At 40.9% G+C, this 16,840-nt stretch overlaps 1 protein-coding gene across 2 annotated transcripts in view; it reads right to left on the minus strand.

Moving 5' to 3' along the window:
• LOC126185159 (autophagy protein 5) overlaps positions 1-16,840 on the minus strand; it is a 144,286-nt gene that overhangs the window by 55,189 nt on the left and 72,257 nt on the right. The window lies entirely within an intron of this gene.

Here is a 16,840-nt window from a genome sequence, read left to right on the forward strand (position 1 = left end):
CAAATGTAATCAATATTCAACTTACAATGGCAAACTGGTATTTAGAAACTGTAGAAGAGAAAACTAGCAAATCATTATTCATAAGTTTTAAAACTCCAAACCAACATAAATTTTACGTCTTAGGCTGTACAGCCTGAGATACAAAGCTCCTCAACTTGTCGTTGCCATTCTGTATCTGTCTGGCCTAAAAATACTGACATGGATTTTTGTGATTCAATCTAGTTTACACTTCATATTTATTTTTACAGTAGAACTGCACAGATTGCTAGATTCTTATTTCTAATACTCTTGTCACTGCTCTAAATCACATTATTTGCTTTTGGAGAATGAAGGGGCACATTGTTATTTGATGTAATATCCTTTGCCTTATCTGCCTACTGGGAAATAAGTGAACTACTCATTATTCTTGACATACTTTCATGGTTATTTGTGATGAAAACCTACAGCTGCATGTACAAGAGTAGGTGTTTAGCTTTCAGAACTTAATGTCTGAGTGATAATATTTATCTTCAGAATAGGTTGTTTTAATGCTGACGTAAGTGATGAACCATGGACCATGGACCTTGCCGTTGGTGGGGAGGCTTGTATGCCTCAGCGATACAGAGCCATACCGTAGGTGCAACCACAATGGAGGGCTGTCTGTTGAGAGGCCAGACTACATGGGGGGCCTTGCTGTGCTGGTATGGCAAATGGCTGAAAGCAAGGGGAAACTACAGCCGTAATTTTTCCTGAGGGCATGCAGCTTTACTGTATGGTTAAATGATGATGGCGTCCTCTTGGGTAAAATATTCTGGAGGTAAAATTGTCCCCCTCTCGGATCTCTGGGCGGAGACTACTCAGGAGGACGTTGTTATCAGGAGAAAGAAAACTGGTGTTCTATGTATCGGAGCGTGGAATGTCAGATCGCTTAATCGGGCAGGCAGGTTAGAAAATTTAAAAAGGGAAATGCATAGGTTAAAGTTAGATATAGTGGGAATTAGTGAAGTTTGGTGGCAGGAGGAACACAACTTCTGGTCAGTTGAATACAGGATTATAAATACAAAATCAAATAGTGGCACTGCAGGAGTAGGTTTAATAATGAATAAAAAAAAAAAAGGAGCGCAGGTACGCTACTACAAACAGCATAGTCGACGCATTATTGCAGCAAAGATAGACACAAAGCCCACGCCTACCACAGCAGTACAAGTTTATATGCCAACTAGCTCCACAGATGACGAAGAGATTGATGAAATGTATGATGATATAAAAGAAATTACTCAGATAGTGAAGTGAGACGAAAATTTAATAGTCATGGGTGACTGGAATTCAACAGTAGGAAAAGGAAGAGAAGGAAAAGTAGTAGGTAAATATAGAGTGGGGGTAAGGAATGAAAGAGGAAGCCACCTGGTAGAATTTTGCACAGAGCATAACTTAATCATAGCTAACACTTGGTTCAAGAATCTTGAAAGAAGGTTGTACACATGGAAGAGACCTAGAGACACTGGAAGATTTCAGATAGATTATATAATGGTAAAACAGAGATTTAGGAACCAGATTTTAAATTTTAAGACATTTCCAGTGGGAGATGTGGACTCTGACCACAGTCTTTTGGTTATGAACTGTAGATTAAAACTGAAGAAACTGCAAAAAGGTGGGAATTTAAGGAGCTGGGACCTGGATAAACTGAAAGAACCAGAGGTTGTAGACAATTTCAGATAGAGCATTAGGGAACGATTGACAAGAACAGGGGAAAGAAATAAAATAGAAGAAGAATGGGTAGCTTTGAGAGATGAAATAGTGAAGGCAGCAGAGGATCAAATAGGTAAAAATACAATGGCCTGTAGAAATTTTTGGATAACAGAAGAGATACTGAATTTAATTGATGAAAGGAGACAATATAAAAATGCAGTAAATGAAACAGGCAAAAAGGAATACAAACGTCTCAAAAATGAGATCGACAGAAAGTGCAAAATGGCTAAGCAGGAGTGAGTAGAGGACAAATGTAAGGATGTAGAGGCATATATCACTAGGGGTAAGATAGATACTGCCTACAGGAAAATCAGAGACCTTTGGAGAAAAGAGAACCACTTGTATGAATATCAAGAGGTCAGATGGAAAACCAGTTCTAAGCAAAGATGGGAAAGCAGGAAGGCGGAAGGAGTATACAGAGGGTCTATACAATGGTGATGTACTGGGGGACAATATTACTGAAATGGAAGAGGTCGTAGATGAAGATGAAATAGGAGATATGATACTGCGTGAAGACTTTGACAGAGCACTGAAAGACCTAAGTCAAAACAAGACCCCGGGAGTTGACAACATTCCATTACCACTAGTGACAGCCTTGGGAGAGCCAGCCCTGAAAAAACTCTACCATCTGGTGAGCAAGATGTACAAGACAGACAAAATGCCCTACTTCAAGAAGAATATAATAATTCCAATCCCAAATAAAGCAGGTGTTGATACGTGTGAAAATTACCGAACTATCAGCTTAATAAGTCACAGACGCAAAATACTAACACAAATTCTTTACAGACGAGTGGAAAAACTGGTAGACGCTGACCTCGGGGAAAATCAATTTGCATTCTGTAGAAATTTTGGAACATGTGAGGCAATACTGACCCTACGACTTATCTTAGACGATAGATTAAGGAAAGGAAAACTTAAACTTACTTTTCTACCATTAGTAGCCGTTGAGAATGTTGACTGGAACTGTCTCTTTCAAATTCTGAAGGGTGAAGGGGTCGAATACAGGGAGCGAAAGGCTATTTACAATTTGTACAGAAACCAGATGGCAGTTATAAGAGTCGAGGGACATGAAAGGGAAGCAGTGGTTGGGAAGGGAGTGAGACAGGGTTGTAGCCTATTCCCGATGTGTGCAGTAAAGGAAACAAAAGAAAAATTTGGAGTAGGAATTAATATCCATGGAGAAGAAATAAGAACTTTGAGGTTTGCCAATGACATTGTAATTCTGTTAGGGACAGCAAAGGACCTGGAAGAGCAGTTGAACGGAATGGACAGTGTCTTGAAATGAGGATATATGATGAACATCAACGAAAGAAAAACAAGGATAATGAAATGTAGTCGAATTAAATTGGGCGATGCTGAGAGAATTACATTAGAAAATGAGATGCTTAAAGTAGTAAATGAGTTTTGCTATTTGGGGAGCAAATTTACTGATGATGTTCGAAGTAGGGAGGATATAAAATATAGACTGGCAATCGCAAGGGAAGTGTTTCTGAAGAAGAGAAATATGTTAACATCAAGTATAGATTTAAGTGTCAGGAAGTCTTTCCTGACAGTATTTGTATGGAGTGTAGCCAAGTATGAAAGTGAAACATGAATGCTAAATAGTTTAGAAAAGAAGAGAATAGGCACTTTCAAAATGTGGTGCTACAGAAGAATGCTGAAGATTAGATGGGTAGATCACATAACTAATGAGGAGGTAGTGAATAGAATTGGGGAGAAGAGAAATTTGTTCCACAACTTGACTAGAAGAAGGGATTGGTTGGTAGGACATGTTCTGAGGCATCAAGGGATCACCAATTTAGTATTGGAGGGCAGCATGGAGGGTAAATATCATAGAGGGAGACCAAGAGATGAATACACTAAGCAGATTCAGAAGGATGTAGGTTGCAGTAGGTACTGGGAGATGAAGAAGCTTGCACAGGATAGAGGAGCTTGGAGAGCTGCATCAAACCAGTCTCTGGACTGAAGACCACACCACCACCACCACCACCACCACCTGCTGAACACATGCCACCATATTCGACAGCTAGGAAAATGTTTTGGAGAAAATATTGTGACAATATAAAAATGCAAATGTCTTCTTCGCAGAATTTTGGTCACTTTATCCACCTGAATTCTAATATGCTCTATTACCTGGCAGGCAGATGTATTCTATGGAGGAACTTAAAACAGTTAGTCCCAAGTTCTATGCTACGACTATTTTGCAATATAGTCCAGTCAACAAATGAAAATTAGCAAATAATCATGTGATCACAAATGTTTGTACAGTGGTACTAATCGTGTTATTTTTCAATCTCCTGCAAAGCAGAAACTATCCATCCCACAGAAAAACGAATAGGACCTTTTTCGTAAGAAATGTAATGGAGTTTAATTCTGTATCAGGAAACATTTTTCCTTGAAGCTGCAGTTTTTGAATTATTCAAGAAAAACACACAAGGTAACCTTTATACACTTCCTATACCAGTGCGCACAGCCCACCAGTCAGTAATGTAGTATGCTGTCCATGGGCCCCCTCCCACTCCTGTACAAAAATTGGTGGCTACAGGAACTTTTCCCCTACACAACTCTTCTTTGATCTTCATTGACTAGGCTAATAAGAGTGGCGCATTGCCAGAAGAGAGTTTCGGTTGACTACAGAGAGAGTTATGTTGCATTAAAGTGAACAGCTACATCACAGAGTGGGAGCAAAATGGCGCGGCAACTGGAAATTTACTCCAAAGTTGAAGTATGGAGAACAGTATGATTTTTGTGGGTAACTGCACACAGATTCATCATGAAATTCAAGCAGTATAAGGGACAAATGCAATGTTGCATCCAGCTGAAGTGAAACGATACCAACAATTTGGCCAAGGCCACACAGCCAAGAGTTGCTGACCAGGAAGGAAGGCAATCTACATTGACGACAGACTTTTCAACAATGAGGATGTTCACACAGTGGTTCTCAAATGGCTCCGTGACCAAGGAGCAGGTTTCTGTTGTCGTGGAACTGAATGATTGGTAGAATATTCCGACCACTGTTTACAGTGACTTAGTGACAATGTTGATAGTTTCGGTGTCACTTTGAAGTGTAATGTAGCATTCAATAAAAGTTACTTGGCCTGCCATAACAATGTGCACTTCCTTTTGAACGTCCCATCATATTTACAGATTGGAGGAAAGATTTCCGATTTACTAGCTTTTTCTGACTTTGTGTACATGTTTTGACAGTCTGTGTAGCAAAAACACACTGTGAATGGGTGAGAAATTTGAAGCGGTAGTACACATGAAGCAGTAGTACACATCATCATCTCCAGTGTCTTTCAGCATCATGTTGAACTCTCCATCAACTATTGTGAATCAATTTGGTAAATGAAAATTGGCAACAAAATCTGCATAAATTATTAAGCCACTAATTTAACACCCATCCCAGAATGGTCATCAAAGTACAACACTAAAATGTTGATATTCATTCAAGATAAAGTGAGCCTATACAATATAAAATGTAAATAATTTAGGAGTACAGTAGACTACTCAATGAACAGCAGAAGCATTGAGTTGTCGAAAGGCACACACAACTGAGAAAGAAAATTTAATCGAAAACGCAAATTTTGCTAGTACTCTCAAGTCTTGGGTAGAGTGAAAAGTTGCTACAACTTCGTGTCTAACACTCTCAGACCAATTTGCCTCCACAGTAGAGGGGTCGGCATGTCTCACTGCCACACAGACAACCCAGGTTTTATTTACATTACTGCCAGAGACTTTTCCTCGGTGGTTGGACTTAAAAGGGGTGCACTCAGCCTTCAAACGATATGTGAGGAGTTAACTGAATGAGACATAGCAGTTCCAAGGTCAGGGACACTGACTATGGCTGCCAAATGTGGTGCTGATCTCATACCCACTATACACTGAGGTGATAAAATTCACGAGATACCTCCTAATATTGTGTTGAACCTCCTTAGCCCAATGCAATGCAGCAACTCGACAAGGTACGAACTCAGTAAGTTGTTGGAAGTCCCCCACAGAAATACTGAGCCATGTTGCGTCTATAGCTGTCCATGCCGGTGCAGGATTTTGTGCACAAACTGACCTCCTGATTATGTTCCATAAATGTTTGATGGATAGCCAGATCATTCAATCAAATTGTCTATAATGTTATTCAAACCAATCGCGAACAATTTTAGCCTGATGACATGGCACACTGTTACCCATACAAATTACACTGTTGTCTGGGAACAGTAAGTCCATGAATGGCAAATGATGTCCAAGCACCAAACATTTCCATTTCCAGTCACTGATCAGTTCAGCTGGTCAAGAGGACCCAGTCCATTCCATGTAACCACAGCCACACCATTATCGAACCACCACCAGCTTGCACAGTGCCTTGCTGACAAGTTAGGTTTATGGCTTTGTAGGGTCTGCACCACACTAACCCTACCATCAGCTCTTACCAATCGAAATTGTGACTCATCTGACTAGGCCACAGGTTTATTGGGACTCATGTGACTAGGCCACAGATTTCCAGTCACCTCAAATCCAACTGATATGGTCACGTGCCCAGGAGAGGTGCAACGGATGAGATCGTGCTGTTAGCAAAGGCACTTGTGATGGTCTTCTGCTGCCATAGCTGATTAACAACACATTTCACCGCACTGTCCTAACAGATACGTTTGTTGAGTGTCCCGCACTGATTTCTGCAGTTATTTCACACTCTGCCGCTTGTCTGTTACCACTGACAACTCTATGCAAACACCACCACTCTTGATCATTAATTGAAGGTCGTCAACCACAGTGTTGTCTGTGGTGAGAGGTAATGCCTGAAATACGGTATTCCTGGTACATTCTTGACACTGTAGATCTTGGAATATTGAACTGCCTACCAATTTCCAAATTGGAATGTCCCATGCATCTAGCTACAACTACCATTCTGCATTCAAAGTCTGTTAATTCCTGTCATGCGGCCATAAACATGTTGGAGACCTTTTCACATGAATCACTTGAGCACAAATGACAGTGCTACCAATGTACTGCGCCTTTATACCTTGGAAATGTAATATTAGTACCATTTGTATGTATGCATATTGCTATCCCATGACTTTTGTCACTTCAGTGTATTGTATCCAAATGAAACCATTGGCAGAGGATGACATGGTTGCTGGTAGGTAGGGCCAAATGTGGAATTGGTGTATGTTTCTGTCTGATACACACTACAATGCACCACTTCTACCCAAATGAGATTGCCTGCTGGGATATGTAGTACAACAGATCCAAGACTGCAGAATACACAGGCAGAAACTCCAGATACCCAAATGATGTGTTTAATGACTGAAACAGGCAGAAACTCCAGATACCCAAATGATGTGTTTAATGACTGAACCATTTAGAGTATCACAGTGCGAGGAATTCCCACTGACTGGGCAAGTTACGAGGGCTATCCACAAAGTACATTACGTTTTCGTTTGTGTCCGTTAGGGGCGGGGCTAGTGCGGCCATCTTGGTGTCATGGCATTCCGCCGCTCAGTCGGCATCCTGCCGTGCTAGTGAGAGGTTCGTGCTGTACTCCGTTGAGTTACTGTGACAGTTTGAAATGTCAGCGTTAATTGAAAATGCTGCGAAGTGTGAAGTGCGTGCTGTAATAAGGTTTCTAACTGCAAAAAACTGTACACCGATAGAAATCTATCGGCAGCTTTGTGAAGTGTATGGGGACAACATAATCACTGAAGGTGGAGTGCGTCAATGGGTCATAAAATTTAAAAATGGCCGAACTAACGTTCACTAGAGATGGGCAAAACTGTTCTTTTCAGAGATTGGATCAGAACTGTTCACTCCCTGAAACGAATTAGCTCTTTTTCATGACTCACCACTCATTTACAATAGAAAATAAATGGATGGCACATTGCCCTTTAAACTTGGTTTATTCCAGTACTATACCCGTATTTTGATCTTATTTGATCCTATTTTGAAGTAACACAGATAATGAGTAAGAATTTTATATTGTTTATTGAAATTTCCACGATATGACAAAGTTTTTGATTATTGATTTATTTTGTACTATCATGGTTTTTTGGGTGATCGGAAAATGTTGTAACTTGAGATTTACATTAACAATATATTTGGCTATAATGTATTAAAATTTCATTAACCTCATACAAATACATTGCAAGCCATATATTTTTAAAGTGAACGTTTCCTTCCGAAGACGCCTAAAATCGCAAAATCCGTACCAGAATAAGAAAAAAAAATATAAATTTGACTGTAAAACGAAAGTGCTGCATATAGCCTTATGCAGAATAAAACAAGGAAAATATTGGTGTATCACATTTTGCGATACGTTTATCGGTTCGCTCATAATTAAAGCGTAAATTCGAGTGTCTATAATAAAAATCCTATAGTAAGAGGAGTCATCAGGAACCTAATCTAATCAGTTTAAACAAATAAAAATAAAATAAAAACAATTGATGTATACATGACATAATAATGTAATATACATAGCGGTATTACTACGAAGAACAATATCCAGTAGGGACGAACTCCGATGCAGAGGCGCTGAGTCGAGCAGGTCGAGCCGCGAGCTGTATTACTGCGTGAGCTGAGACCGCAGAGACCACAGTGACACCTGAGTCGCTTTGCTCAACGCTCTGGCTAGAGTCGAGACAGTGGGGTGAGCGTTGAGCGGGCGAGTTCCGAGGGTGGGGGGAGCGGCGAACTCACCCGCTCCGAGACAAATCGTCCGTTCCCTTGCGAGCAGGTTGTTGCAAGTAGTTCCTATGTTATCCGCTAGGTGGCTCTCTGTCCTGTTGCTCGCATCAACTGCCCAGAGGGCAGGACGTGCGACTGAAACGATCGCCGACAGAGTGCAATGCGAAGTTAAGCTGCGCCAGACACTGCGCGCGGCAGACGACGCAGAGACGGCACGGCATATGTGAAACACAAAATCCAATGGGGCACTGCACAATGCAGGCAGCCAAGGTAGAAGCAGGGCAGAGGCCGGCGCTGGCTGTGTTGTGTGGCGTGCACTGTGCTCTGACCAGCAGAGGCGCTGCTGATATGCTCCATCTCTCTCTCTCTCTCTCTCTCTCTCTCTCTCTCTCTCTCTCTCTCTCTCTCTCTCTCTCTCTCTGCCGTGGGAAACGTTGGAGCTACCGTTCTTTTTTTCTGAATCACTGATTGTTCACTCCTTTGAAAGATTCAACTCTATGAATTAGTTCAAGAGCGGATCCCCCATCTCTAACGTTCACGACGAAGAGCGAAGTGGAAGACCCAGCATAGTGACTGCCGAACTTGGAAAAGTCGATGCCGCGGTCCGTGAAAACCGTAATTTCACAATAACGGAACACTATGAGTTTTCCACAAATTTCATGAAGTTTGTTGCACAAAATCATTACCGAAAAGCTTGGTTACCACAAGTTTTGTGCAAGATGGATACCAAAAATCTTGACAGAGATTCACAAAAATCAGCGAATGGCTGCAGCGTTAACATTTTTGGACGCTTACGAGAAAGATGGCAACTCATTACTCGATCGCATCGTTACTGGTGATGAAACATGGGTTAAGCATGTGAACTGCGAGACAAAATTGCAGTCAATGCAGTGGGGGCACACAAATTCCCCCAAAAAACCCAAGAAATGCATGAAGACAATGTCGGCAAAGAAGGTGATGGCGACTGTCTTTTGGGACAGAAAAGGTGATTTTTTGTGGATTTCCTGGAAAGAGGCACTACACTATACTCTCAAAGGTATTGCCAAACTCTGCACAACCTCAGGAGAGCAATACAAAACAAGCGCAGGGGAAAGTTGGGCTCAAAGATCTTGCTGATTCACGACAACTCCCAGGCCCACACGGCAAATGCCACTCGAAGTTCTCGAATCTTTTAAGTGGGAGTTGTTTCCTCGTCCGCCGTACAGTCCCGACCTGGCACCGAACGACTTCCACTTATTCCCAGCAATGAAGAAGTGGTTGGCTATGCAGCGTTTTGATGACAACACACAGCTTCAAGAAGAGGTAACCACGTGGTTGAAGGCGCAGGCAGCCGAATTTTACGACGAAGTAATTTCTAAGCTCATCCATCGCTACGATAAGTGCCTTAATTTAAATGGCAACTATGTAGAAAAAAAATGGCAAATAATAAATTCATACGAGAACACAGAAATAAGACAAAAGCAGTGTGGTCAGTTGTTCAGTCTGAACTAGGAGCCAAAGTAAAAATTCATGAGATTTTGAAAATTAGACATGAAAATGAAATTATAGTAAACCCTGTTCAGATGTCAAGTTGTTTCAATGAATTCTTCCTAAACGTAGTAAGATCGGATGTGGATATGACATTCTATCAGGGCATCACAAATTTGTAAAACAGCCAGAACACATCTTTTAAACAATTTGAAAAAATAACCCAAAGGGATGTGGAAAAGGAAATATCGTCTCTAAAAAACAAAACCTCACATGGGTGGGATGAAATAACAACATCTGTAATCAAGTATGTGTACGATATTATTTCCCAACCACTGTCAATTATTATAAATCAATCTTATGAACAGGGATGCTTTCCAGAGGTATTGAAATATGGTGAGATCAAACCTCTATTCAAGAAAAGATCGACAGAAGATATGGGGAATTACCGCCCTATCTCTCTCTTGCCGGTCTTCAGTGTTTGAAAAGATTGCAGCAAAACAAATTAATAACTTTCTTACTGTAAATGATATAATTTTTAAAAACCAGTTCGGATTCCAACAGGGTAAAAGCACTGCGAATGCTATAAATGAGTTTATCCAAAAAATATGCTCCACGTTAGATAAAGGTAGAAAGGTCACAGGTATATTCTGTGATCTGACTAAAGCTTTTGATTCAGTGAACCATGCATTACTCCTCCACAAATTACAGATGTATGGAATCAGAGACACTGCTTTAAAATGGTTTAGCTCTTACCTGTCAGGTAGGAAACAAAGAGTAATTTTAACTTCAAATGGAACCAATTATTCATCAGACTGGAAAACAGTTCCCCAAGGAGTCCCACAAGGTTCGATATTGGGTCCTTATCTGTTTCTTTTTTACGTAAATGACCTACCACTTGCTATTGATGTTCATTCAGTCTTATTTGCTGATGATACATCAGTTCTAATTGAAAATGAGGTATCTGAAAATATTCCAGAAAAAGCCAAAAATACTTTAGAAAAACTTGAATCTTGGTTCTATCAAAATGGACTAAAACTAAATGTAACTAAAACCAAAATGATGCAATTTGAAGCTAAATCAGTAGAAAGGAGTGAAATAAAGATAACTTGCAATGATCAGGATATCACATCTTCTGGGGAAATTCAGCAAATGTCACTAGGCTCCTAGTATTACAAAAGAAAGTAATTAGAAATGTGTGTTGCAAAAAAACGGGAATCCTGTCGACCACTGTTAAAAAATTTAAAAGTACTATCTATCCCCTCACTTTACATATATGAGATGGTGGTGTTCCTATATAGAAATCAACATACACTAGACAACTTCCGTTTTGACCACAACTACAGCACTCGCCACAGAGATAACTTCAAACTTCCAATACATCGTTTAAAACTTTATGCCCAAACGCCAGAGTATATGGGGTTAAAAATTTTCAATAAAATAAAAGGCAGTAATATATTTAAAATGGAGATTGGTTCACTGAAAAGATTGCTCTTTACTCTCCTGGTGGAAAAGTGTTATTATTCTGTCGATGAATTCATTGAGGACAGCTTCACAATCTGAACACAGGGATTGTAATACATTTATTATTTTATGTACATGTGTAGCTGTAACTTAGAAATGTAAACTTTTGTATTTCTCTTAAAAAAGTGAAAAAAAGTTTCTTTTGTAAACCTTGACATGTCTCCTGTACATCAAATCAAATGATTTGAAAATTGTATGTAATGAGATGAATAAACCACATAACATAACATAACATAGAAAAGTAGTATTTAAGTGTGGCTTTCATCTGTATATAATAAAAAAAATTTCCAATACTTTATTTATTTTTAATTCCAAAACATAATGTACTTTGTGGATAGCCCTTGTATATCCATTAACTGCATGAATTATGCTTAATGCTCCACTTTTGGATACACAGCTGAGCTGTTGTTCCCATTTTATGTACAATATTTTCAACAACTGACCCAGTTGTCTTATTCAGGTATTGCGAATTGTGCTGTTATATGTACTTGCTGCCTGGACTCCAATCATTCTGGTATCTATGGCAGTGTTGTCAATACTAACATTGATGATTTGAAGAAAATTTTTAATAGTGTCAGTTGTTTGACAACTCTAGTAATGTTTTTGATATTTATCTTTGGTCACATTTACAAGCTGGTTCACAAATTAGGACCATTTGTATGACACATAAGTTTGTTGTTCAAGGTCTTGTCTGCAGTTTTGTGACTTAAAACAAGTACTGGCTGCTCAACTAAGTTTCAGCCAGTGTCAGAAGAAAGTAAACCAGTTACAATGTGTTATCCTCAGCTAAGGAGACTACATGCCAGTTATTAGACAGAGATATGCACTGGAACTGTAAGGAGCAGATAAGTGAACATCAAGCAAGTTATTTCCACATACACATTACATTAACATGCAAACTATGCCAACAGACCATCACTGAGTCTGGTGCTCTGGCCCACACAATTACGGACTACCGAAACTCACCAGTCTGAGCTGAGAAAGACTGACGCCTTCTCTGATACTCAGCTTGTTAAACAGCTTTTCCACTCTCGCTTTACCATGTGTAGTTGGTCAGCAGCCCAGCTGTCAATGCATTTTGCAATGGGTATTCATGTTTACCAATGTGAGCAGTTTGTCAGAATTTATGAGATGGTGACAGTTACAAGCATCCTCAAGAACTGTGTGGTGTGTGTGCCTTTAGCCCTCATACAGTCACATAAAAATCTTTCAATTTTTAGTGCTCATAGAGTAACACATATTTTGCCACAAGTGGTTGTGCATACAGCAACTGACCAGGAAGTTAGAGCTAGCACTCTTACAAAGTCTGATCTTATTTCATGTGAGATTTTTCACATAGCTCAGTCATCTGAACATGCAACAGTGCACTCTACGTTGACTTAGGTGTGAAAAAAGCCCATCCTAGATAACACAGTTCCCGAAAATCAAATGATGGTAAAACAATGACATCATCTGCAAATTCTGAACAAACGTGCAAGTACGTTGATTAGGTATGAAGTTGAACATGCCCCCTCAATGTTGGCTCAAGCCAAGATGCAACATTTCTAGGTAGAAATTCTGGTTGTGGTTGTGGTCGTGGTCATTGTGGTGATGGTTGTAGCAGATACAAAGAAATCCTTTACTTAGTGTTTCTGTGTTCACAGCTGGGACAATTTTTCACTGTGCAACATTCCATATTTTGAGTGCCTCAAATGTGAACACATGGCCCCCGTCTGCTGGAGTTACCCATGGCCTCTCCCATAGTACGATACTACAATAAACAGCTTCAGGCTGGTACCATTACTTGACACCAGAAGTCCACCCCACTAGTCAAAGACTGTGGAAGCATATTTTCAAGTGGATATAGAAGCTAATTAACACTGACGCATATAGGCAAATCAGCTCTTCATCTTTGAAGGCAACAAATTTTGTGCGGCAACACACAGTAATCAGCCTATCGCTTTAAAAGACCCAGTAGCTATCAATTTTAGCTACCAACGAGTATGTACGTTCATGACCTTTATTTTGCTGTGCTTTCACCAGCAGCAACCTACATTTTCTGTCTGGACGTCTTTACTGATTGTGGCTTTCTAATACAAGATTCAGTTAGCGTTATCTCTAATAGTATCCTGTTTAACAATTCTGAGGAGCTTATGGGCCCTCAACAGCAGGGTTATCAATGAACAATTTGGCTACAATACAGGGTCTACTCACATTCGAAGCACATATAATTAAAACCTAATGTTACTATTCACTTTTTTCTGGCCTAGGTCTATGCCTTTTCCTATGAGCAAGTAGTTAAGGTAGAATGCAATCTTTTACAAGCATCAGATTTTTAACACCAATAGCATCTAGTCACTGGGAGACACCCATGGTTATAATTGCAAAGATTAAGGCACTATTTGGATTTGTGGCAATTTATATCATTCACCTATTCTCACATTCATCTGATTACACACCCAGAGGAGTTAGTGGCCAGGTTAATAAGGCAAATTATATGCTAAGACAGATTTAGCTGATGCTTACACGTTAACTATTTAAATCACCTCCTCGTGATGAGATGGATGAGAGGAAGTCACCCAAGTCAAACAGAGGGCTTTAACATCACTGTGCTTGTTCCCACAGAGATACGATCAGTATTTGTACCACAGTGAAAGAGCATTCCTACATATATCAATGGTGAGATTGTCCAGGGGCCAGAACCTCTTTAAGGTCTGGATAACAGAGTTGCAGTCCTGGCAGTAGCCTCATTCCCCAACATACTCCGATGTCCAAGGACCCACACAAATCACACTCTGATGTCAGCATCAATGAAACAGTAAAGACATTCTTGGATGCATTTTAACAAGGCGTAGTAAGTGTACGTCACACACAAGCTCAAGAGACTTCTCAGAGAATCAGAGCATACGACAGATTTCATTGAATTTAGAATGTGGCCTGATATAGGTCAAACAGCTCTGCAGTACAAATTGGGCTCTCGTCTAAATGGTGATACCTGAAAACCTCTTTGTTGACAACAATGTCATCCTTGGAACCATTGGTACAAGCATATGTGCTCTCCCTAAACTGCATACAAAGCTCCAGAAATTTTGAGCAAATGACCGAAGCTACAGTAGTGTTCTTTGGAAGCAAAGTAAGTTGAAGATGTGCACAGAGCTCTGCATGGAGCCAAGAGGGGTGGGGGGGGTAAACCATTACTCCTTGGGAACATAGCAGGTCACATGAGATGAAGTTTTCATAATAGCATTTGAAAGCAAACTCTGGGAGGCAACAAAAGGCAGAGCTTGTCTCACCATCAACAAGCATATTTGCAGAGGACATCACACCAGAATGACAGGATAATTCAGCAGTTTCTGCATAGAGGCTCATAAATGGACTGATGGAGAACACAGCAGTAGCCAAACGGATTCTGCAGTATTGAATCATTTTAAGGTGATGAAAATGGACAATTGAGCAAATGAATATACGCTGCATCTGTAGTCCAATTTCGACTGGACTAAGGATTGATACAAATGAAGGACTGTCCAGTCAGAGGTGCTACTTAGAACACAGGACATACAAAGAATGGACACAATTAGTTTACCAAGAAGATACATGGGAGGACCAACATACTTTTCTATTGAGTGTTAACCCCAAGAATTTCATGGTTGTGACAAATGTGACTGAAAAGTAAGGGCAATGGGAGAATTCCTTGTGCTATAAGACCGGTTGGTTGGTTGGTTGATTAAAGGGACCAATCTACTAGACAGGTCTACATGACTGCAGATCAGAGAGAGTCTACTGCACAAAACCTGTGGCAAGAGAAACCCAAGGTGTATGAAATGTCAATGAAAGGGAGGTAACACATAAAAAGGCATGCAAGGTGTCCCTCCTAGGGAGCATCTGGAAGCTCTTGAAAGCAGAGGTACTTCACTCAAATTGATTTAGTCTAGCAACATGGACAGGGCAAGGGGAGCACAGGGAGACAAAAGATAAGCAAGTCTCACAGAGCTTGCAAGAGGGAAGAGCAAAATAGCTGGTAGGGTGAGGACTGGGTTGAACCACCAAGTATGATCCGTGCAGAGGTGGCAACAGTGCGTTCTGCCAATCCCTCCACAGAGTGGGGGGTGGTGGTTAGTGTTTAACGTCCCGTCGACAACGAGGTCATTAGAGACGGAGCGCAAGCTCGGGTTAGGGAAGGATTGGGAAGGAAATCGGCCGTGCCCTTTCAAAGGAACCATCCCGGCATTTGCCTGAAACGATTTAGGGAAATCACGGAAAATCTAAATCAGGATGGCTGGAGACGGGATTGAACCGTCGTCCTCCCGAATGCGAGTCCAGTGTGCTAACCACTGCGCCACCTCGCTCGGTCCCCTCCACAGAGTGGTGAATCCTCCGGCCAGAGGAGGAAGCCACGTGGTAAAGGATTACGTCCGATGCGCAGTTTGGTAAGCAAAACATCCTTCCAGCGGTGAAACTGACATTATATCCTCCATACCTGTGTGGTCAATTTGAGTGACCATAGCTTGTTTTCTGTCACCTGCAACCATTCAGTCTCCCACTGACCCATGATGTATCTGTCAGAAAATGATATGATGGCGTGCAACAGGATGGGGACATTGATGGACAGCACCATCCCAACATGCTTCCGGCAGCTTTGTCGGCCATGTTGTTTCCCTGTATCCCAATGTGGGCCCAGGTACCCAGCAAAAGATCACCACCTTGCCACAGTGTTGGAGCTGCTGTAAGGCATTATTGATGAGCTTAATCAGGATAACTTTGGTGAAGTGCATGCAGTGCACTAAGCGAGTCGGAACAGACAAGAAACCTTGTATGGTGACATATGTGAATCATCTCCAGTGCCATCAGAATGCCAAATAATTCCACATCATAATTCGTAAATTGCTCCGGAAGATGCACTTTAAAAACCCTATTAAGGAAAACAGCAGAACAACTGAGGATATTCCACTTGCTGGGATCCATCTGTATAAACAACGACAAAACTGTGGTACCTACTTAATATGGATGAAAACAAAGTTGTAAAAACATAATCTCGAGAACAAGTTTTCTTGGATTGTGTCAAGCTTAAAAATCACTTTGGGCCTCTGAAGATGCCAAGGCAGCAATGTATTTCATCCCTCGCTGTGTATTTTGATGCCTGATAGATCCAGATCCTTGAGACAGTCTGTAGCATGTATCCCAAATGGCTTGGTCCCATGGGGATGAGCCCTGAACAGCCATTCAAAGGAGGGTTGGACCACTGCACTGTTGAGCCAAAAGGATACATCACCGAATCCAGAGTGGTGGTTCACCAGCCTCTGCACACACACTCACAACTGAGCTAGTCCGAAAGGCTCGAGTCGATATCCGAATGTCCTCATGGTGGACAGCATCTAACATCTTGAGGTAGGAAATATGGGCTGATCTGTAGACAATGCTGCTATAATCTGAACACAATTGAACAAGTGCCCTACAAAACAGCAGGAGG

This window comes from Schistocerca cancellata, chromosome 4 (assembly GCF_023864275.1).
Source record: "Schistocerca cancellata isolate TAMUIC-IGC-003103 chromosome 4, iqSchCanc2.1, whole genome shotgun sequence".
In the NCBI taxonomy this organism is placed as follows: domain Eukaryota; kingdom Metazoa; phylum Arthropoda; class Insecta; order Orthoptera; family Acrididae; genus Schistocerca; species Schistocerca cancellata.